The sequence below is a fragment of the Miscanthus floridulus genome, chromosome 2 (assembly GCF_019320115.1).
Source record: "Miscanthus floridulus cultivar M001 chromosome 2, ASM1932011v1, whole genome shotgun sequence".
Taxonomy (NCBI): domain Eukaryota; kingdom Viridiplantae; phylum Streptophyta; class Magnoliopsida; order Poales; family Poaceae; genus Miscanthus; species Miscanthus floridulus.
The window spans coordinates 179,414,007-179,438,308 of record NC_089581.1 but is presented as its reverse complement, the minus strand read 5'-3'; the positions used below and the strand labels follow the sequence as shown (position 1 = coordinate 179,438,308).

At 43.7% G+C, this 24,302-nt stretch overlaps 1 pseudogene; it reads left to right on the top strand.

The window, feature by feature from the left end:
• The first annotated feature begins 213 nt into the window (after positions 1–213).
• LOC136537528 (probable RNA-dependent RNA polymerase SHL2) overlaps positions 214–24,302 on the top strand; it is a 39,248-nt pseudogene continuing 15,159 nt past the window's right edge.

The following is a 24,302-nucleotide window of genomic DNA, read 5'->3' as shown; positions in this document are numbered from 1 at the left end:
AGATCGCTACTGAAATTTAGTGTAGTTTGTTGTTTTCTGTAAATTTGGGTATATCGGGTAATACCCGAACCCGAACCCGTATTATCGGGTACCCGAATTTGCGGGTAGTGTTTTTTCGGGGGTAATATCGGGTAGCAATTTTTATTACCCGAATTTTGAATTACCCGACCCGAAAAAATCGGGTAACCCAAACGCCCAGGCTTACCGGTGTACATGAAGGAGAAGATGGTGCCGGCCGTGGTCCGCGTCATTGGGTGGACAAGGTTCACGGTGCATGACGAGCCGGAGTTTGGGAAGCCAATGCGGAACCTTTTCTTGTGCGTGCAGCATCTCGAGGACCGCCAGTTTCCGGTCTTATTCTTGGTTAGGGTGTGTTTAGTTGAGGAGTTAAAATTTTTTGGTGTCAGATTGGATGTGTTGGAAGGATGTTGAGAGGGGTTTTTGGATACTAATAAAAAAATAAATTGCAGAACCCATCAAGAAACTGCGAGATGAATCTAATGATACTAATTAATCGGTCATTAGCACATGTGGGTTATTGTAGCACTTAAGGCTTTTCATGGACTAATTAGACTTAAAAGATTTGTCTCGCGATTTTGCCGAGAACTGTATAATTAGTTTTTTTCGTCTACATTTAGTACTCCATGCATGTGTCCAAACATGCTCTTTTACTATAGAAGGCAAAAAAATTTGGAAACTAAACACGCCCTAATGTGCTGGTGCATAAGGGAATAGTGAAGAGCAGTAGCTCATGTCCATATTCTTCTCTTTGCTCAAGAAAGAAGAGGAGCATGTGAATGTGGCTGTACTGAAGGAAATGTTAGGAGAAAATTTCTCAAATGTTTGATGTATGCTGGAGGCTAAAAAGTGTGCAGGATAGGGTTGCCAAAAATCCCAAATTAATTTATCCCCGTAGCAGGGGCAAGGTTGTTGGTGATTATAATGTTGTGGTGCGGAGGCTGGTGATCACTCCCACCAGGGCATATTGTATGCCGTCACAAGTGGAGCGCTCTAACTGCGTCATTCGGCACTATCATTATATGGCGGACCGGTTCTTGAGGGTAACTTTTATGGATGAAGGTATCTAGCTACTGAACATCAATGCACTCAACTTCCATGTCGCACCGATTGGCCAGAGCTTTATGTCAAAATCGTTCTAGCACAAGACAATAATTTACAGGCGTGTGCACACACTTATGAAAAAGGGTTTCCACTTGTGTGGTAGGAACACTTTGATCCAGCTTAAAATTTGGCTTTAGTCCTGGTATTTTTCACGTCCGGGACTAGAGAAATCTTTAGTCCTGGTTTGTAGATTCAATTGGGACTAAAGGTTCCTGCCCAACGGCTACTGCGCCAGGTTTTTGCTGGAGAGGACCTTTAGTCCCGGTTGAAGCTACCAACCAGGACTAAATGTTAACTTTTACTCCCGGTTGGTGCCTCCAACCGGAAGTAAAAGTCTACTCCCGGCTGGAGACTTCGTCCGGGACTAGAAAGGGACCTTTAGTCCCAGTTTCTGTCTCCAACCGGGACTAAAGGTACCCTCCTATATAGCCCTTGTTCCTGCTCGAGCCCGAGCCACTTCGAGCTCAGTGTTCTCTTGCTATCACCGGCCTCTCTTCTTCCTCATCACCGGTGTATCACAAGATTTCTTCCATTCCTCTATCGGTTCTAAAGGTTACCAACTTTATACTCTCGTGTTTCATCTGTAGCTTATTTCATTTTATGGACTAGATATATGTGGGTTTTTTATGGTAGTTTTTTTTTATTTGTAAGTCATTTAAGCTCAAAATCACTTTAAAGTTTATGTATTTGGATGAAGGAAGGTTAAAGTAGTTATTCAAAACTAGTATTGAGCTTTCATTTCTAGCATGCATAGCACACTTCATGCTTTAGAGATATAGAGAATTTTAGAGTTTTTTTAATTTTATTTGTTTATAAAATGAGAAATTTATATTATATTAAAATGAGTATAGAGAGTAGATGGCAACTGTTTCCGGGTCCTCGGCCTCTCATCGGGTTACAAAGCGACTGAGGCCAGACCTTTCTCTCATTGCATGCGGCAAGTGTGAGGAGAAAATTGTGATGGAGTACCGGGTGAGGAAGGAGTGTTCCAACAAGGACCGTATCTTCTACAAGTGTCCGGATCGTAATGTGAGTTATTTTATTGCATTTGATGATTATGATTAATTTATACTTATTTTCATGATGATTGTAATTAAAGTTCTATTTTTTATTTTAATTTTAGTGGGATGGCACTGGATGTTCAGGCTGGTACTGGAAGGAAGAGTATGTTGAACACATGCAAAACTCTCTTGCACAGGCGGCTACGGCGGCTGATGAGGCAGTGATCCTGCGGAAGAAGCCCATAGATGTTGAACAAACTCATGATCTGTCTGTTTCAGTTGAGATTAGTCGCGAAATCCTTATGCTGCTGAAGTGCATTTTAGTTTTTATTTTTTAGTGATAGTTGAGATTGTCTATATTGTAGCGAGACTTTCATAAATTAATACCTTGTGTGGTAGAATGCATGTCGTATAATTAACTAATTATGTTCTAAGTTTTAATATAGTATGTATGTCATATAATGCAGATGAGCCGGTGTTGGATGTACAATGCTGATCGCCGCTCCCAAGAGTTCATTAAGGGCGTGCATTCTTTCTTACGTGTGGCCGAGGCAAACAAACGTGATGGTTTCATGTGCTGCCCATGTGTCATATGTAAGAATTTAAAGGAATATGCTAGCTCAAGGAGTCTTCATTCACACTTGTTGAAGTTGGATTTTATGCCAAACTATATTTGTTGGATGAAGCACAGAGAAACCAGGGTTGTAATGGAAGAAGGTGAAGAAGAACAATAGGACGATGATGACATTATTACTGAATATGGTGCCTTCAATGATACTGCAATGGAGGAAGCTGAAGAAGAGGTAGTGGCCAAAGATGAGCCCGCTGACGATCTTGGTCAGGCTATTCGTGACGCACAAAGAGAATGCGAAAGTGAAAAAGGAGAAGATTAAGTTCGAGCGCATGCTAGAGGATCACAAAAATTGCTATACCCAACTTGTGATGTGGGACAGAAAAAGTTGGGTACCACACTGGAATTGCTGTAATAGAAGGCAAAGAATGACGTATCTGACAAGGCATTTGGGGAGTTACTGAAAATCCAAAAGAAGATGCTTCCAAAGGATAATGAATTGCCCGTCACTACGTACGAAGCAAAACAGGTAGTCTGCCCTTTGAGATTAGAAATCTAGAAGATACACGCATGTCCTAATGACTGCATCCTCTACCATGGCGAGGAGTACGAGAAGTTAGATGCATGCCTAGTATGTCATGCATCGCGGTATAAGATCAGACGAGATGACCCTAGTGATATTGAGGGCGAACGTCCCACGAAGAAAATCCCTGCCAAGATTATGTGGTATGCTCCTATAATACCATGCTTGAAATGTCTGTTCAGAAATAAAGACCATGCAAAGTTATTATGATGGCACAAAGAAGACCGTAAGGTAGACAATATGTTGAGACATCCGGCTGATGGGTCCCAGTGGAGAGCAATCGATAGAGAATTCTCGGAGTTTGCAAATGACGCAAGAAACTTAAGGTTTGCTTTAAGTACGGATGGTATGAATCCTTTCGGGGAGCAGAGCAGTAGTCATAGCACTTGGCCTGTTACTCTATGTATCTACAACCTACCTCCCTGGTTATGCATGAAGCGTAAGTTTATTATGATGCCAGTGCTCATCTAAGGTCCAAGGCAACCTGGCAACAACATCGATGTGTACCTGAGGCCACTAGTTGAAGAACTTCTACTTTTGTGGAACAGACCAAGTGTACGTGTGTAGGATGAGCACAAATAGGTGCACTTTGATCTACGAGCATTGTTGTTCATAACAATCAATGATTGACCTACTCTAAGTAATCTTTCAGGACAATCAAACAAGGGATATAATGCATGCACGCACTGTTTCGATGACATTAAAGGTATATTCTTGAAAAAATGTCAAAAGGTAGTGTACCTTGGCCATCGTCGATTTCTTCCTATGAATCACCCCCTAAGAAAGAAAGACGAGTATTTTAAAGGTAAGGCAGACCACCAGTCCAAGCCGGGCAACCAAACTGGTGAGGATGTACTCAATATAGTCAAGGATGTGAAAGTAGTATTTGGAAAGGCACATGGCAACGAACCTGTTCCAAACGACGCTGACGATCACGCACCTATATAGAAGAAGAAGTCCATATTTTGGGAGCTACCCTATTGGCAAGTCCTAGAGAATTGTAGCGCGATCGACGTGATGCACCTGACGAAGAATCTTTATGTGAACCTGCTAGGCTTCATGGGTGTGTATGGGAAGCCTAAGGACACACTTGAAGCACGATAGGACCTGCGATGTTTGAAAGAACGAGACAACCTACATCCAGAGAAGACAGATGATGGACGCTATTACTTAAGTCCTGCCAGCTACACTCTTAGCAAAGAAGAGAAGAAAAGCATGTTTGAATGCCTAGCAAACATCAAGGTACCATCTGGATTCTCCTCGAATATAAAATGTATAATAAATATGCTATAGAAGAAATTCCTAAACTTAAAGTGCCATGACTGCCATGTGCTCATGATGCAATTGCTTCTAGTTGCATTAAGAGGAATTCTACCTCCAAATATACGTCTAGCCACCATGAAGCTATGTGCATTCCTCGATGCAATTTCTCAGAAGGCAATCGATCCAATGGATCTAGCTAAACTATAGAATGATGTGGTTCAATGTCTTGTCAGCTTTGAGTTGGTGTTCCCTCCTTCCTTCTTTAATATCATGACATGCCTCCTAGTTCACCTGGTCAAGGAGATTAACATTCTCGATCCTGTGTTCCTGCACAATATGTTTCCCTTTGAGAGGTTCATGGGAGTCCTAAAGAAATATGTTCACAACCGTGCTCGGCCAAAAGGAAGCATCGCCATGGCCTATGGAATAGAGGAGGTCATTGAGGTTTGTGTTGACTTTATTCCCGACCTTGACCCGGTTGGTGTTCCTAAATCATGACACGAGGAGAGACTAAGTGGAAAGGGGACACTAGGGAAGAAAACATATATTGGTACGCATGACAATTATTTTAATAAAGCACACTACACAGTTATGCAAAACTCCTCCTTGGTGGATTCGTATATCGAGACACATAAAGAGTTGCTTCAATCCAAGTTTCTAGGGAAGTCTGAAGCTTGGATTACGTGTCAGCACATGGAAACTTTCAGCTACTAGTTGCGAAAAAATGTCAGGGTGATGAGAGTATTGATGAGCAACTGTATTTGTTGGCTAGGCAGTCATCGTGGCATATCCTCACATACAAAGGGTATGAGATAAATGGGAATATATTTTACACAGTAGCCCAAGATAAAAGGAGCACCAACCAAAACAGTGGTGTCCGCATAGATGCCACCGACCCTAATGAAAATAAGCAAACATATTATGGCCGCATAGAGGAGATATGGGAACTAAACTATGCACCTACTTTTAAGGTACCTTTGTTCAAGTGCCAATGGGTAAAGGCGACTAGAGGCGGGGTAGCAGTCGACAACCAGTATGGAATGACAACCGTGGACCTCAACAATATTGGGTACAAAGATGAACCGTTCGTCCTTGCCAAGGATATGAATCAAGTATTTTATGTCAAGGATATGTCTACAAAACCGAAGAGAGGGAAAAACAACAACGACCCAATCTATGAGCCAAAGCGCCACATAGTTCTTTCAGAGAAAAGAAACATCGTCGGAATTGAAGACAAGTCAGACATATCAGAAGATTATAAAAAGGATGACCGAATTCCACCCTTCACAGTGAACAAAGACCTAAGCATCCAACTAAATGATGAGGACACTCCATGGTTACGATGCGATCATAACCAAGGGATATACGTTAACAAGAAGTTCACTACTATGCCCGCTTGATATATTTAGTGATGTATTAGACCTATTATATAATAATTGTGACTTCAGATTTTTTTATCATGTTTTCATATTTTCTACGGTTTAAATGAATTTTCTGCTAGATGGTGGATTTCCCGTGGAGAATGTGTGATGAAAAACCAAATGATCAACGTTAATAAGATGTGAAAACTAATTTCCTATCGAAAAGCAATAGTTTTAATGATTTTAATTAAGTAGTATATTTTTGCATGGTGCAAATTGTAATTATTATTTATACTATGTCAAATATTCATACAGTAAAACAAAAGAGTTTAGGTTACAATTTTTTGTTGTGTATAATAATGCAAAACCAAGTCTAGGATTTTTTATAATTTTTTTCGTAATATTTTATTTATTAGGCAAATAATAACTCTATGCATTTTTATATAAAAGAAATATATAAAAAAGGAAAAAACTTATGGAAACCGAAGAAAGCCAACTGCAGACCACCTTTACTCCCGGGCCTAAAATGCCCTTTACTCTCGGGCCATGGCTACACCCAGGACTAAAGGTGGGCTGCGTTTTCGCAGCCCACCAAAATGACCTTTACTCCTGGGCCATGGCTACACCCGGGACTAAAGATCAGACCTTTAGTCCTAGTTCTAATCATCCCCCAGGACTAAAGGCCACCAGATCATCTCCATCAAGCCTCATCTTCTCCACCAGATCGATCTAGCAGCGCCGCCACCTCTAGGCCACCCTAGCATCGCCTCACGCGCGCACGCTGTCACCGGCTGGCCAGTGCATGACTCGCATTGTCCTCGTCCCTAGCCCACCTCGCCCCCAAGCAGTCTTCTCCAAGATCCACAGCCGGCCACAGCTATGGCACGTCTTCTCCAGGTTTGGCCTGGTCTCCCTCTTCCTCTACACTTCCCTTGATGATGCCATTGTTAGAGTTCCAATGACAATGGAGATTGCCAGGCTAGGTTGGGGCGGGGCGCCATGGCCTTAGCAGTGGCAGGAGCGGAAAGGGAAGAAGGAGGCCGCCGCCGTGGCCATGGAGCTCCGGCATGACAAATCCTTTAATTAAAAGCTCTACTAGATGATCATGTTTATTAGAATTATGATTTTATACATTTGTACATACTTGTTGCAAATGAGCTTTTGTATGAATCTAGAATCTGGGCAGGAGCTAACTTTGATCTGGTAGGAGTTATGGCTGATATCATGAGCTTTTGCAATTTCTACAAGTCATAAAAAAAGATGCTTCTGTATGAATCTAGAATCTGTGCATGATCTTTGAAGTTTGGATTGGAACCTGATTGGTAGAAACTTTTTGCGACAAAATCTCTATGCTGATGAGAGCAGCATTGACAATGGAAGCATTTTTGAAGATATAGTGAGATGCTTGCTTTGGCATTTGTTTTGTACATTTTGCTGTTATAAACAATAGTCCGCTGATTTCCATTAGTATCAATTTGGCTCATCAATTTGGTGCATACTTCTGTAACATGTTTTTAGTAAAGTCTAAGTCTCTAACATGTTTTTTTGGCTGTAGGAGCTGGACCTCGCGTTTGACACCTTGGATGTGAGCCACCGCCGCCACCATATATAATCCGTTTACGATGGATTAATTGCTCCAACCTTTTGTAATCAGATGAATGCATGTGCCGAGCCCTCGTGCTGGCAATCTTGTAATGTGATTTTGCGTTGAGCCATCGAGCTCAGTGGAGCATGGGCGCGCTCAGTGTCTCATCGTTTCCTCCTTTTTGTGCGGTAGCTTATGACAACTAGTTAGAAAATTGTAGAAAATTCGTACTAGCTAAACTTACGAACCATGTTCATCTCGGCGAGCATGTTCTCTATCGAGTGGTAACGGACATCAAGGAGGAGCTTTGATTCTACGAGGGAGAGCGACAACGGTCGTGGAAGACCGTGTTCCCTTCCTCGTAGAATCGGAGCTCTTCCGTGGTCAAGTACGGTGCCGTCCGGTGGAGAAATGCTCACCAAGATGATCACGTAAGCAAGGTCAACTAGTATGGATGGTTATTTATTCACAAGTCCCAATATCGTCGTAGTAGTCTGTCAATCACCGTACCCAAACATAGTATATATATAAATATAAACGATAATCAATTGTTATGTGTGTACACTCCCATTCTTCTGTTAATTTGCAGAAATATCATGTGAATTACTTACCTGCCGCAGTACACTCCCATTCTTATGCTAGATTCTATCACTAGTATAGATACAAAAATGATTTTTACAAATGTTACTATCCTTGAGGTGGCACGTCTTGTAGGAGTTCATTTTATAGATATAGTTTTTATTTTTTATAGATATATCTGGTGGTGTAAAAGCTAGATGGCTGCCCCGAGAGACAACATGGATGAAGAAATGATGAATATTATCAACACCGGCACTCAATTTGCCGATGGTGACCAGCAGGATGTAGATGACGGGAGTCAATACCTGACTCTTGAAGATAACCAAGAAAATATTATGCAAGAAAATACAGGCAAGATATATATATTTATATATATATTTGAATATCTATCATCTATTATACGTAGCCCTCTGGATCGACGACAACAACGGCGAAAAGCAAAAAAATTCGAGGCCCGAAAAAGCCATTGGAGGGGCGCTACATAATATCGGAATTCAATATCGAGACAGGCGAACCACTTGGTCCACACGCAAGGAAATTTGTGCAACACTGTGAGTGCCTTGTAAGGGACAGACTTTCGATCAGTGCCCATGAATGGAAGCAAAAGATCAATGAGCCTCATGTTAGTTTTGTCTCTGATCTTGATAAGAATTTAATTTGGGATGATATTCTTCAATATTTCACATTGCAAGCGGATGATTATGATGCTATCAACGATGATGAATTGAAGGAACTAGTTCAAAAGTGGGCTATTAAGAAGATGGCCACACAATTTCAGACTTGGAAGAAATCCCTATACACGAAATACGTCAAGAAGAACGTAACGCCCAATTTCAATACTAGTGGCCCGCTCACGAAGTTGAGGCCCTACTGGAATGATTTTGTACAGTACAAGACATCGAAAGAGGATGAGGAACGGGTGAGAAGGAACCAAGAGAATGCCCGACAGAAGGTATACCACCATGGCATAGGATCTGGTGGCTACGCGACTGCCATTCCCAAGTGGGAAAAATTGGAAGTGTACATTCTTGCCAAGGGTATCATACCAGAATCACTCAATTGGCCCAAACGCGCGAAGAATTAGTTTTTTGCTCATGGGGGAAGACTGGACCTAGAGATCGGGAAGCTAGTTCATGGCTCAAAACATGAAAGAGCAACACAAAGATTATCTTATGCTCTACAAGCTAAAACTATTGGTGCGTTTAGGCCCAATAGAGAGAAGGATGAACTGACGTATGTCCTCGGGACCGCTAAACACAGTGGCTGAACGAGAGGTTTAGGACAGAATATTTCTTAGGAGCATGGTTTCCTTAATGACAGAGATACCTACAGAAGTCGGCAAAGAAGGAAGGATGAGGATGCAGCGCGGATTAGTAGGTTGGAGGAATTGGTTCGTGAGTCACAGGAGGCGTTGCTTCAAGCACAGGAGCGTGAAAAAGATATGCAAGCTAGAATGCAGGACGAAATCATAAAGCAAGTGCAAATAGCAATGAGTGCCTAGAGGAAGGCATCAGATCTAGGAAATCCAGGAATGAACATTAATGTTAGCCCCCCTGATCAGTTGAAAAGCAGCTGCGCTTCCACGGAGTTGCCAAATCAAGATGACGCAATGCTATGTTTCCCCGTGGATGACATCACTGCATCGTTTACATCATGTGAGCTACATATTCCAAAAGAGAATGCCACAATGGTGGTGGCTCACGGTGTTTTTTCTCCTCTAGATCTTACCAAGACACCAAGAATCCATGAGGCAATAATACCACCTGGATATGTTAGCGTCTCAGTGGATAGAGTTAACAAAGGTTTTAGTGACCTGCCTCTTGACATTCCAGGAGGTGATGAGGAGAAGACTCTAGGAGAAGCAGAGAAAACATTCATACTATGGCACAAGCGCTACATCATTATTCCTGGGGTCTCTAGTCCACCGCCGCTTCCTCAACTGCCAGACAATAGGTGCGGACAAAAGTGAACGAAACAATTTTTTCAAAAACTTTCTATTGACATGCATGATTAATAATAGCAATTTCTTATACCTAATTATTCTTTTTTATAATCACACAGCAGGGTCTCCGCCAACCTAAGTCCAATTATTCAATCTCCAGATCATCATAGTGCTCCAGGCAATCAGGTGACAACGCCGCCACCGCCGCCACCTCTAAGGAGGTCTCCAACGCCTCCAAGGAGGTCCCCAACGCCTCCAATGGCTGCCCCGCCTCCCTTGATGACTAAGAGGAAGCCAGCTCCTAAGAGGTTCGCCCTACAAACAAAGTCATTGTCCCACCAGCCGGCAAAGAAGAAAACCTCATCTAATCCAGTTATTCCCCAAAAACTGTCTTTCGAGAAAAGTGAAAAGGAATTAAAAGCTGCAATAAAAAAGATGTGGACAGTTTCTTTGAAAAAGTAAAAAAGCAACGAGAAGAGAGGGAGAACCCGGAGAAATCATACTTCTACCTACCTCCAGATCTTCTAAGAAAGAAGGTGGACCAGAAAAAGCGAGAATCTCAAAAGACCCGGCCAAAATCAGACTACGACCACTCTCTCACCAAGTCATTTGAGACAGCGCAGAAAAAGACTAGACCAGAGAAAGGTGTTGCACAACTTGGACAACAATCGCAACAATCAGTCCCCCCTCTTATCGTTCGTAATGAATATAGTTCGAACTTAGACTTAGACGTTGATTTTGAGGAGCTGGCTCGATTTTACAAGGAAACAAGTTTGGACCTTGCCCAAGTGCTCGCTGAAGGACCATCTACTCTGAAAATGGATGCTTGGAAGAAATTTGAATATGGAAAGAGTCTATCAACCCTGAGGCCTTAGGTGAATTGGGTACGCAAATGTACCTGCTAAACAAGTGGTACATGGCGACGTGTGAATGGGGAGAGGCCTTTGTTACTGTTAGAGTTAGAAACCAATATTACTTCCGTGGCGATGACGTTATATATGTCGAGTTTGAAGAATTACACCAACTATGCCACCTGGACTCTCTCAACAAAAGTCTCATTAGCTGCTATTGTCTGTAAATGTGATTATTTTCTACTATTAAAGTGTGTGTATATAAAGCTACATGTATATATATACATTATATATCCTCATACTATATTTTTATATATGCAGATATGAGATGACAGAACTCAGAAAGAGAAAGGATAATGATGTTGGTTTCGTTGATCCAAATGTCGTATTCAAACACCCTAATCCCCCACCTCAATGGAAAACTAAACTCGAGAAAAATCTCATGAGGTTCTTAGTGAACCAACAAAACAAGGACATACTCTTCCCCTACAACTTCAAGTGAGTGTTAAATAATTAATGTCGATCATATGGACATTTGTTCAATTATTTGCTTACTAGCTAAGCTATCTCCCATATATATACATATATGTTGATTCTAGTTAATGTCGATCATATTTGTGTATAAAAACATATGCAGCAATCACTGGATATTGATGGTCATCGATATGGCCAATAGTCGGTTGAGAATCTTAGACTCGTTAAGAAAAGAGCAAACAGAGTATCAAGGTATGATAGATATTATCCAAGGGTAATATGGTCTCTCTAGCAACTATATTGAAAGGATCTAACAATGCCTAGAGGGGGGGTGAATAGGCGTATCTAAAAATTTACTGCAAATGCTAAGTTCAAATCTGTCAGCCACTGTCGGAAGTCCCGACGTTTGGGTCGGAACTCCCGACGTTGTCAGAAGTTCCGGCGCAAACGTCAGCAGTTCCGACGCCTACGTGAACTACAAAAGCAGTGCCAAATTTAACTTTGCGGATAAATAAACTTACAACCTCACTTCCTAGTGGTTTGGTGAAGATGTTGGGTCACTCCCTTGACGCCGTAAAGCCTCCAAACCGTAGATCGAGTCCAAACCCTAAAATGGAGATTTTGGAGACAAGGAGGCAAACACATACAAGTAATCTCAAGCAATCACAACAACAACAAGCACGCGGGACACAAGAATTTATCCCGAGGTTCGGCAACCCCACAAAGGAGCTCCTACGTCCTCGTTGTTGAGGTGACCACTAAGGTCGGAGTCTTTTCCACCTCCTTGCCTCTCTCAAAGCGACCACAAAGGACACTTGAGCTTTCCACTAAGAAATCGAAGGGTGACACAAACTTCCCAAGGCTCTTCCACAAGATGGAAGCTCTAGGGCAACGCCTAGCCGGCTAGGGGCAAGGCCCCAAGAGTAATAGACGCAAAATCAACCGGCTTGACGAAGAAATCAAGTGCTCAAGCTTTCCAAAGTGATGCTCTCACTTAATCCACTCTCCTTTTACTCAAAAACTAAGGGAATCGAAGATTGGAGCAAAGGGGGGAGGAGAGGGGTGCTTTGGTTGCTTGGGAGCTGTTCAGCACGAAGTGAGTCAACTGTGAAATGAGTCCGTAACGGTTAGAAGTGAAGAGAGGAGTATTTATACTCCAAGTGAAAATCCAACCGTTCAGATCTACGTCGGGAGTCCCGACGCAGATCCCGGGACTTCCGACGTAAGCATAAAATACTGTTCCAAAAGGGTCAGAAGTCCACGGGTGAAAGTCAGTGTCGGAACTCCCGGCAAATGTCGGGACTTCCGACGGTCGGAACTCCCGACGATCGTCGGGACTTCCGACGTGCACAGTTAATCAAAACAGCCAGCACTGCTGAGGCCGGGACTCCCGGCTTGGGTCAGGTCAGTGTCGGAACTCCCGGCGAACGTCGGGACTTCCGACGGTCGGAACTCCCGACGAGCGTCGGGACTTCCGACGAGCACAGACAGCGAGCAGTCAGAAGCACAGGTGCCGGGACTCCTGGCTTAGGTCGGGACTTCCGACTGTCGGGAGTTCCGACTTACGTCGGGACTTCCGACACCGAAAGTCACAGAAAATTATTCTATGTGCTCGTGAAGTGCTAAAGTGACTCTCTTTTGATTTTATTTAAATGCTTGAGCACCCTATCTTCCTCAGACCAACTAAACTTGCATCCCTCTTTATAGTGCGGCGGATCCTAAACTCAAAAACAAAATTAAAACCTTTGGAGATCGTTTTGAATTCGTCCGCCTTTACAACTTCAAGAATTGAGGGATACCATTTCATCTTTATCAACTCTTTGAATCTTTCATGGGACTAATAGCTGCAACATATCTCATTAAGATCACATTAGTCCCTAATTTGGATGTCATCAATACACCAAAACCCACATAGGGGGCAAATGCACTTTCAATCTCCCCCTTTTTGGTAATTGATGACAACCAACTTAGGCTTTTATAGGAATGAAAGAATTTAAAGCTTTTTGAACCCCAAAATTTATGGAGAGCTCCCCCTTGATGTATGCATGAATTTGAATTTCGATTGGAATCATGTATACATGCTTTGCATACACCAAGACAAAAGCTCCCCCTAAATTTTGTAATCCGTGGGGTGCAACAAGTGTGTGTGAACAAGTATATAGACGTGAAAAGAGATGCAATATGACATGTTATTTCACACAACAAGTAAATATGATGGCCAAGATTTCAAAGTAGAAACTTGAAGCAATACATGGCCATACAAAAACATCCATCATGACAAGTAGAGATAAGCACAAGCAAATAAGATAGATTAAAACATTACTTATCCTACAATCATCCATCACACACATATAAATAGATAGTTGTCCATCACACGGTTGCCACCACACGACAAAGTTCATACACGCTAAAGGTTTTAAAGTTCCAAAACATAAAGACCAACTAACTTATTACAATAAATCAAAGCCTAACACTCCCCCTTTGTCAACAAGTGCCAAAAGGGGTAGGCCGCATGAGAAACCAACTAGTCATCATCGGAGACATCATCATCGCCTTGGTCACTTTCCTCACCATCGTCGTCTTCTTCATCATCTTCTTCCTCTTGATATTCCTCATCGTCTTCAGTTGCTTTCCCTTTGCCATGTGGGCGAGAAGAAGCATCATCGGCGTACGCCGCACAAGCCTCATCATATAAAGCCAACGGATCACGAGGAGGCACAAATGGCGGCGGAGGAGAAGATACAATTCCTGCATGCTGTTCCAATCGATATAGCCTCTCTTGCATGTCGTGCTCACGCTGAGCACTAGCACAACACTGTCCAAACATGTAGGTCATTAGAAACTTGAACTTGCTGGGCTTCTTGCCGGAGGAGGACGAAGAGAGGGGCTCGTCACTGGATGACCGAGCAGCAGCAGCAGCAGCAGCAGCAGCAGTGGCAGCACCACGGCGAGAGCGAGAACCCGAAGGACCTTTCCCTTTACCTTTGACTGCCTCAGCTTTATCTTTTAGTTCTCTAGCAGCAACGATGGAGGTCTTGTTGGATATCTTGAGTAGCTTATGCTCAGAGTCAGAGGGAAACCGGATGCCGGATACATGCTCAATGATATGCATGATGTACGGAGCATAGGGAAGATGCTTTACCGGATCCTCGGTAGCATCATGAATCTTGTTCCAAATGTATCTGCTGATGGAAAATTTCTCAAACTCATCTCCAAATCTCTGAAGCACCTTCTGTGAATCATCACGAAGGAAGGTGGAGTCACCTACCTTCGGATACAATATCTGTCTCAGGATGTTGTTCAGAACATAATAATATGGCTTCAGAAATGTGGTCTGTCCATCAGCTCTGTGGCCCTCAAGATACATGTGTTGATATTCCTCTAAAGCAAGATCCTCATACTCAGTCAACTCAGTGGCAGTCCGGTCGCTGTGACCCAAACCTAGAAGACGAGAGAAATTGACGAAGTCTACCTTATAGTGCTTGCCTTCAGTGGTCCAATGAATAATGTCCACAGCACCGGTCTGGTCTCGCTCATGATGATAAGAAGCATAAAACTGACAAATCAGCTCGTTGTTCCAATTCTTCCGAAACTCTAGCAGGTAGGACAGCCCCATTGATTGTATATCCCTAATCATCTGCTGCAGCTCGGGTTCTTTGTACTTGCCAAGAGAATATGCATCAATGCATTTCACCTGAAGGACCGGTGGCTCCTTTTTCTTCAAAAACTTCCGATACAGAATGGAATCATAGAAATCATAATGGAAGGGGTGCCAGAAACGATACTCAAGGCGGAGATCCTTCTCATCCTCAGCATACAAGTTCCTTCCCCTGTGGTACCGGATGTCCTTGACCCGGTGACGATAATCCACAGGAAGGGGAGGAGTCCATCCATCAGCCGGATTTGGAGCCATGGCGGGCTCCCTCATGATTGGCGACACACCGGTGAATGGAACAAGCTGAATTGTCCCTAGCGGACCTCGAGTCGGGGTGCGATGCGGTGGAACAGCAAGGGTGCGTCCGGCACGGTCCAGCGCTTCCTCTTCTTCATCAACCACGGGCTCAGCCCCAACAGGGGCAGGAGCAGGAGGAGGGGCAGCAGCAGAAGACCCCTGGTCGCCACGGCCACGGCCACGGGAACCACCAGCACCACCACGCGAGTAAGACGCCTTGGTGCGGCCAGGCGGCCTGGGAACAGCAGCACGATCTTGATTCTTCTTGGAACGCTTTTCCCGATGGCGCGAGGGACTGCCACCACCCTCCATGGCTGCGAAGAATACGAAGGGGAACTAAGAAATAATACACGGAGACGCGAACGAGCATTGAGAAGTGAAGAAACATGAATGGAGAGGTCATGCTAGGGTCGGGAGTTCCGGCTAAGGTCGGGACTTCCGACAGTCGGAAGTCCCGGCCTGACGTCGGGAGTACCGACGGTCAGAACCGCCGACGGCCACCGGGACCTCCGACGCCCAAAATGACCATCCCATTCATGAGGCTTCAAAGCACAACACACATCCAAACAAGGGAGATAGAGGAGTAGAGAGGAAGAAAGAATAGAGGCAAAACAAGAGGTACATTGGAGTTAGGGTTCGACGCCACGGTAGTACCTTTGATCGAGAACGGAGGAGACGCAAAAGAACGAAATCGCAGGCGAGGAACCAATCCACAAGCGCAAACACCTCCACCAAGGGAATCTTCTCCACACCAACTTCAAGTCCACAGCCGATCCGAGGAAACACAAGGGCACAGGGCGGTGGAGAGGGGTAGGGGCGGGTGGAGAGCGGGTCGGACGGGGCGGGTGGAGAGCGGAGCGGGACAGGAGGCGGACGGGACTACCGGCAGGAGGACCGGCAGGGCAGAGCGGGGAGAAGCGAGGGCGATGGCGCGATGGCGGCGGAGCGAGGAGTGATGGCGGCGGTGAAAGAGGGCGACGGGGTGAATGAGAGGATAAGTGACCGGGCCGAGTAAAAAGGAAACGGGCAACCAACAGGCGTGGTCAAAAACGCAGATCTGCTCGGCGTCGGAACTCCCGGCTTACGTCGGGACTTCCGGAGGTCGGGACTTCCGGCGTTAGCCGGGACTTCCGGCCGTCGGGACTTCCGGCGTATGTCGGGACTTCCGACGCAGGAGAAACAGAAAAACCCTCAGCCAGCACTCATACTGCTATGTGGGGCAAAAATATGATGGACACACACATTTTCATAAGGGACTAGATTTCATTCAACTATCACAAAGCAATAGTCACTTATGAAAATTACAAAAATAGATTTTGAAAATGACACACAATGTTTTTCTAAGTCTTTTCGCCTAATTAGATGAAACAAAATGTGTGTGCAAGGAATCAAGCCACGTTACGAGAATCAATGATATTTAGTTCACTCCTCAAAGCACAAAATCTTGACTCATCTAGAGGCTTGGTGAAGATATCGGCTAATTGTTTTTCGGTGCTCACATGATGAATGGCGATATCTCCTTTGGCTTCGTGGTCTCTCAAAAAATGATGACGGATGTCTATGTGCTTTGTTCGAGAGTGGTTTACAGGGTTGTTTGCCAACTTAATGGCACTCTCATTGTCACACAAAAGTGGAATCTTGGTTAACTCACATCCAAAGTCCTTTAGTGTTTGCTTCATCCAAAGTAGTTGGGCACAGCAAGCGCCGGCCGCCACATACTCGGCTTCGGCGGTGGACAAAGCAACGGAATTTTGCTTCTTAGAGCTCCAAGACACCAAGGAACGACCAATAAATTGGCAAGTTCCGGTAGTACTCTTTCGGGTTACTTTGCAACCGGCATAATCCGAATCGGAATAGCCAAGTAACTCAAAAGTGGAGCCCTTAGGATACCACAAGCCAAGATTAGGAGTGTGCACTAAATACCGAAAAATTCTCTTAACGGCCATCAAATGACATTCTTTCGGATTAGCTTGAAATCTTGCACACATGCACACGCTAAGCATAATATCGGGCCTAGATGCACAAAGGTAAAGGAGTGATCCAATCATGGAGCGATATACCTTTTGATCGACGTCCTTTCCTCCTTGATCAAGATCAAGATGTCCATTGGTTGGCATGGGTGTCTTGATGGGCTTGGCCTTGTCCAAGTTAAACTTGTTCAACATGTCATTTGTGTACTTGGTTTGACTTATGAACGTGCCATCTTTGAGTTGCTTGATTTGAAATCCAAGAAAGAACTTCAACTCTCCCATCATGGACATCTCGAACCTATTTGTCATAATCCTACTAAATTCCTCACAAAAAGCCACATTAGTACTACCAAATATTATGTCATCGACATATATTTGGCAAACAAAGATATCATTATTGACTTTGCGAGTAAACAAAGTAGCATCGGCCTTTCCTATCTCAAAACCTTGTTTGAGTAGGAAATCCTTTAAACAATCATACCAAGCTCTAGGGGCTTGTTTGAGCCCATAGAGCGCCTTGTCGAGCTTGTAGACGTGGTTTGGATACTTGGGGTCTTCAAAGCCCGGTGGTTGCTCTACATACACCAACTCGGATAGGGGGCCATTGAGAAATGCACTCTTCACGTCCATTTGATATAGCTTGAAATCGTGATGGGCGGCATAGGCAAGTAGAATACGAATTGATTCTAGCCTAGCCACCGGTGCATAGGTCTCCCCAAAATCCAAGCCTTCAATTTGAGTGAATCCTTGAGCCACCAACCTTGCCTTGTTCCTTGTTACCACGCCATGCTCATCTTGTTTGTTGCGGAAAACCCACTTGGTTCCAATCACATTTTGCTTGGGTCTTTCCACCAAGGACCAGACTTCATTCCGAGTGAAGTTATTCAACTCTTCTTGCATGGCTATCATCCAATCCGGATCATCAAGTGCCTCTTCCACCCTACGAGGTTCCAAAGGAGAAACAAACGAGTAATATTCACAAAAACTTGCTAAACGGGAACGTGTAGTTACCCCTCGTCGAATGCTCCCCAATATGTTATCAACGGGATGATCCCGTTGAATGGATTGATGCACTCTAGGATGCGGCACTTGAGTTGATCTTTGGATAGGGCCATCATCATCATCATCATCATGGTCATGATCGATTGGAAGATCACAATCATGAGCTTGTGGAGGGTTGACCTCACTACTTTCTTCATTGTTGACACCATCTTCATGAGAATGACCTTGTGCTTCTTTTGATCTCCCATCTTGACTATCTCTTGTTGCGGAAGCTTCACCATGTTCATTTGATGAAACATGATGAATGGTTGGATCAAGATCATCATGCACAACATGGTCTTCATCTTCGTCTTCAACGGGCTTTACTTCACCAATAGCAAGCTTCTTGATTGCTTCATGTGGGGCTTCCTCATTACCTACATTCTCAACATTGACTTGCTCTTTTTGAGAGCCGTCGGTTTCATCAAAAGTCACGTCTACCGCTATTTCAATCAAACCGGTGGTTTTATTGAAAACACGATATCCATGTTCGTTAGTACCATAACCAAGCATGAAACCTTCATCAACCTTTGGTGCAAACTTAGAACTTTTGGATTTCTTGTTAAGTATGAAACACTTGGATCCAAAAACTCTAAAGTAGTGCACCTTGGGCTTTTTACCGGTTAGAAGTTCGTAGGCGGTCTTTTCTCTTATCTTGTGAAGATATAAGCGGTTGATGGCATGACATGCCGTGTTGACCGCTTCCGCCCAATAATTAGTTGGGGTCTTGTACTCATCCAACATTGCTCTTGCGGCTTCTATGAGCGTTCGGTTCTTCCTCTCCACAACACCATTTTGTTGTGGAGTGTATGGAACCGAAAACTCATGCTTGACTCCTTCTACATCAAGAAACTCTTCAATGTTGGTGTTCTTGAACTCCGTCCCGTTGTCACTTCTAACTCTCTTGATTTTGACATCAAACTCATTTTGGGCTCTTTTAGCGAACTTCTTGAAGATTCCTTGAACTTCACTCTTTTCACGCAAAAAGAATACCCAAGTGAAACGAGAATAATCATCAACAATTACAAAACCATATTTGTTACCACCAATGCTTATATAAGCGACGGGTCCAAATATGTCCATGTGAAGCAATTCCAATGGCCTTTCGGTTGTCACAACATTCTTGGCGGGATGTTTAGCTCCAACTTGTTTTCCCGCTTGGCATGCGCTACAAATCCTATCTTTCTCAAAAGAAACATTTGTTAGTCCAAGGATGTGTTCGCCTTTTTGAAGTTTGGCCAAGTTCCTCATCCCAACATGGGCAAGTCGGCGATGCCATAACCAACCCATGCTAGATTTTGCCATTAAACAAGTCTCGGGATTTACTCTATTTGATGTGAAATCAACTAGATAGAGTTTCCCCTTTAAATGACCCGTAAATGCAATAGAGGAATCCTCCCTTCTATAAACTTCCACACCCTTATCCGTAAAGAGACAATTGTAACCCATCTCACAAAGTTGTGAAACGGACAACAAATTGTATCTCAACGAATTCACAAGTAAGACATTGGAAATGGAATTATCATTTGATATTGCAATTTTACCCAAACCGAGTACTTCACCTTTTCCATTGTCACCAAACACAATATTTCCACTTTGATCATGACTCGGTTGAAATGATGTAAACATGTCCTTCTCTCCGGTCATATGATTGGTGCATCCACTATCCAACACCCAACTTGTTCCACCGGAGGAATATTCCTACAAAAACAAATTATGCTTTTGTTTTAGGTACCCAAAAAGATTTGGGTCCTAAGGGGTTAGTCACATAAAACTTGGGCACCCAAACACTCCTCATAATTTCCTTTCTCTTTTGGGCACCAACATACTTAACCATAATCTTGCCATCCTTGCCCCAACAACACATATAGTCACTAGCATAGCACCGTGGAAGTGGTGCTTGTGGCTTGAGGACATCGGATTGCTTTGTCTTGATTGTCTTGGTATTTGTAGGTTGAATCTTTGGAATGTATACCTTGTTGTTGGCCTTGCATATAAGCTCATCAAGAGCAACACCCTTGTTGAACTTCACACAAGGCACACCATTTATCATATTCCTTCCATTGGCCTTTCCATCATACCTATTGTAGCCAATGCCTTCCTTGATTGATGGGTGCCTTGATGACTTGTATATAGTCTTGTTTGATTGCACTTGACACTTACACCCATTTTTCAATATCATCTCCAACCTATGAATCTCCTTGTTTTTCTTCTCTAACTCAACAAGGTTAGTTGCATATGCACTTACATTAATTTTATAGCATCTTCTACAACCATCACTAGTGGAGACATTAGAGACTTCGGTTGCCTTAGGAGAAGTTGAAGTGCTAGCCCAAAGAGTACTATAGTTTAGCTCAAGATTTTGATATTTTTCTTTCAAGCTTGTGAGGCTTTCTTGAGCTATACTCTTTTCATTCTTAAGGCTAGCTATTTGATCATTGACCGAGGAATGTTCCTTAGTCAATTTCCCAATTGAGTCATTGGCTAAAGACAATTCAACGGTTAACTTCTCAACCTTCATCTTTTCCTCGGCGATAGATGCTTCAAGTGCAAGGTTTTTCTCTCTCTCTTGAGTAATTATATCTCCTTGCAACTCTAAGCATCTATCCCTCTTCTCTAATTTCTTCATTAGCATTTTTATTTTAGTGAATGCCTTTTTACCAAATTTCTTTATCATGGTTGCTTCAATTTCTTCTATGTTATCATCACAACTATCATACTCATCACTAGAGGAAACGGGTGTAGTATGTACCTTCTCCCCTTTTGCCATGAGACAAGTTGGAGTGTAGTAGTCGTTGTCGATGAGGTTGGAGAAGAGCCTCGGTGATGAAGATAGGTTGGCGAAGAGCTTTGGTGGTGAAGTTGAGTAGGGGAGGATCATGGTCGGTGAAGAAGAGTGGTGGATGGCGATGTTTGCGGCTCCCTTCTTCTTCTTCTCACCATCACTTGAGTTACTATCACTTGACTCCCATTCTTCCCCAATGTGAGCTTCACCTCTCTTCTTGCTTTTGTTCTTCTTATCTTCATCCTTGTCATGCTTGTGCTTCTTTTTCTCATTAGGACAATCGGCTATGAAGTGACCAACTTGACCACATCCATAGCAAAATCTCTTTTTGAACCTTCTCTTACCATCACCATAGGTCTTGCGATTGCTTTTCTTCTTCATAAACTTTCTAAGATTTCTAATCACAAATGCAACCTCCGCATCGGAATCTTCTTCTCCACTTGAGGAATCATCCTTCACTTTCTTCTTCTTTTCTTGACTTGAAACTTGACCTTCATGTTGTTGAGTTGCTTTAAGGGCGGCACTTTTGTTGAATCCCATTGCATTAGGATTTTGATTGTGAGCATTGATTGCATCTTCATCTAGACACTCATGATGCTTGAGCTTTGAAAGAACTTCTTGAGGTGTCATCTCATCATAACCGGGCCTTTCCATGATCACGGATGCTAGCATGTTGTTCTTGGCTCTATAGGTTCTCAACATCTTTCTAGCAACTTTGTTGTCATCCCATTCGTTGCTACCAAGAGCTCTTATGCGGTTGACCAATGCCATGAGCCTATCAAACATGGATTGTGTTGTTTCATTTTGCAAGAATACAAATCTTTCCAATTCACCATGAAGTAACTCTATGTTGCCTTTTCTCACACTTTTATCTCCTTCAAATGATACTTTCAAAGTATCCCAAATTTGCTTTGCACTTTCCATTCCATTTACTTTTCTAAACTCATCCGGAGCTAGGCTTGACACAAGCAATGCTACGGCTTGTGCATTTTGATGGAGGTTGTGCACTTCTTCCGGAGTTATCTCTCTATCTTCATCGGTAGGAATCATCACACCAACATCCACAACTTCCCAAAGTCTTGCGGCTATTAGATGCATCTTCATCTTGTAAGACCAATCGGTGTATCTTGTTCCATCAAAGTGAGGTGGCTTGCCAATATTGACAGACGGAGTATGTAGTGTTGAACCTTTCATGATTTGTCCATAGTCAAAACTCATGTGTGAATATATTCCTTTTCCATGAGCATGCTCACCGGCTCCAACATCACTAGCGGCATCTTTGTTTGCTTCATTCTTGTCACTAACATCATTCTTGCCACTTATTGCATCATCAACCTTCTTGCTTAATTCTTCCTTCAACTTGCTCATCTCATCTTGCATCTTTTTCATTTCATCTTGAAAGAGCTTGACTTGAGTACTCATCAACTCTTCAGCTATTTTCTTGGCCATTTCGACGGCAACGGCTTGCATCTTGTCGGTCTCCGACATTGTTTCTTCTCACGTGGTGAAACGCAAAGAGAAGACCTCGCTCTGATACCAATTGAAAGGATCTAACAATGCCTAGAGGGGGGGTGAATAGGCGTATCTAAAAATTTACTGCAAATGCTAAGTTCAAATCTGTCAGCCACTGTCGGAAGTCCCGACGTTTGGGTCGGAACTCCCGACGTTGTCAGAAGTTCCGGCGCAAACGTCAGCAGTTCCGACGCCTACGTGAACTACAAAAGCAGTGCCAAATTTAACTTTGCGGATAAATAAACTTACAACCTCACTTCCTAGTGGTTTGGTGAAGATGTTGGGTCACTCCCTTGACGCCGTAAAGCCTCCAAACCGTAGATCGAGTCCAAACCCTAAAATGGAGATTTTGGAGACAAGGAGGCAAACACATACAAGTAATCTCAAGCAATCACAACAACAACAAGCACGCGGGACACAAGAATTTATCCCGAGGTTCGGCAACCCCACAAAGGAGCTCCTACGTCCTCGTTGTTGAGGTGACCACTAAGGTCGGAGTCTTTTCCACCTCCTTGCCTCTCTCAAAGCGACCACAAAGGACACTTGAGCTTTCCACTAAGAAATCGAAGGGTGACACAAACTTCCCAAGGCTCTTCCACAAGATGGAAGCTCTAGGGCAACGCCTAGCCGGCTAGGGGCAAGGCCCCAAGAGTAATAGACGCAAAATCAACCGGCTTGACGAAGAAATCAAGTGCTCAAGCTTTCCAAAGTGATGCTCTCACTTAATCCACTCTCCTTTTACTCAAAAACTAAGGGAATCGAAGATTGGAGCAAAGGGGGGAGGAGAGGGGTGCTTTGGTTGCTTGGGAGCTGTTCAGCACGAAGTGAGTCAACTGTGAAATGAGTCCGTAACGGTTAGAAGTGAAGAGAGGAGTATTTATACTCCAAGTGAAAATCCAACCGTTCAGATCTACGTCGGGAGTCCCGACGCAGATCCCGGGACTTCCGACGTAAGCATAAAATACTGTTCCAAAAGGGTCAGAAGTCCACGGGTGAAAGTCAGTGTCGGAACTCCCGGCAAATGTCGGGACTTCCGACGGTCGGAACTCCCGACGATCGTCGGGACTTCCGACGTGCACAGTTAATCAAAACAGCCAGCACTGCTGAGGCCGGGACTCCCGGCTTGGGTCAGGTCAGTGTCGGAACTCCCGGCGAACGTCGGGACTTCCGACGGTCGGAACTCCCGACGAGCGTCGGGACTTCCGACGAGCACAGACAGCGAGCAGTCAGAAGCACAGGTGCCGGGACTCCTGGCTTAGGTCGGGACTTCCGACTGTCGGGAGTTCCGACTTACGTCGGGACTTCCGACACCGAAAGTCACAGAAAATTATTCTATGTGCTCGTGAAGTGCTAAAGTGACTCTCTTTTGATTTTATTTAAATGCTTGAGCACCCTATCTTCCTCAGACCAACTAAACTTGCATCCCTCTTTATAGTGCGGCGGATCCTAAACTCAAAAACAAAATTAAAACCTTTGGAGATCGTTTTGAATTCGTCCGCCTTTACAACTTCAAGAATTGAGGGATACCATTTCATCTTTATCAACTCTTTGAATCTTTCATGGGACTAATAGCTGCAACATATCTCATTAAGATCACATTAGTCCCTAATTTGGATGTCATCAATACACCAAAACCCACATAGGGGGCAAATGCACTTTCATATATATACCCTGATCTCTTAACTGTAACAATTATTAAAGACCAAATTA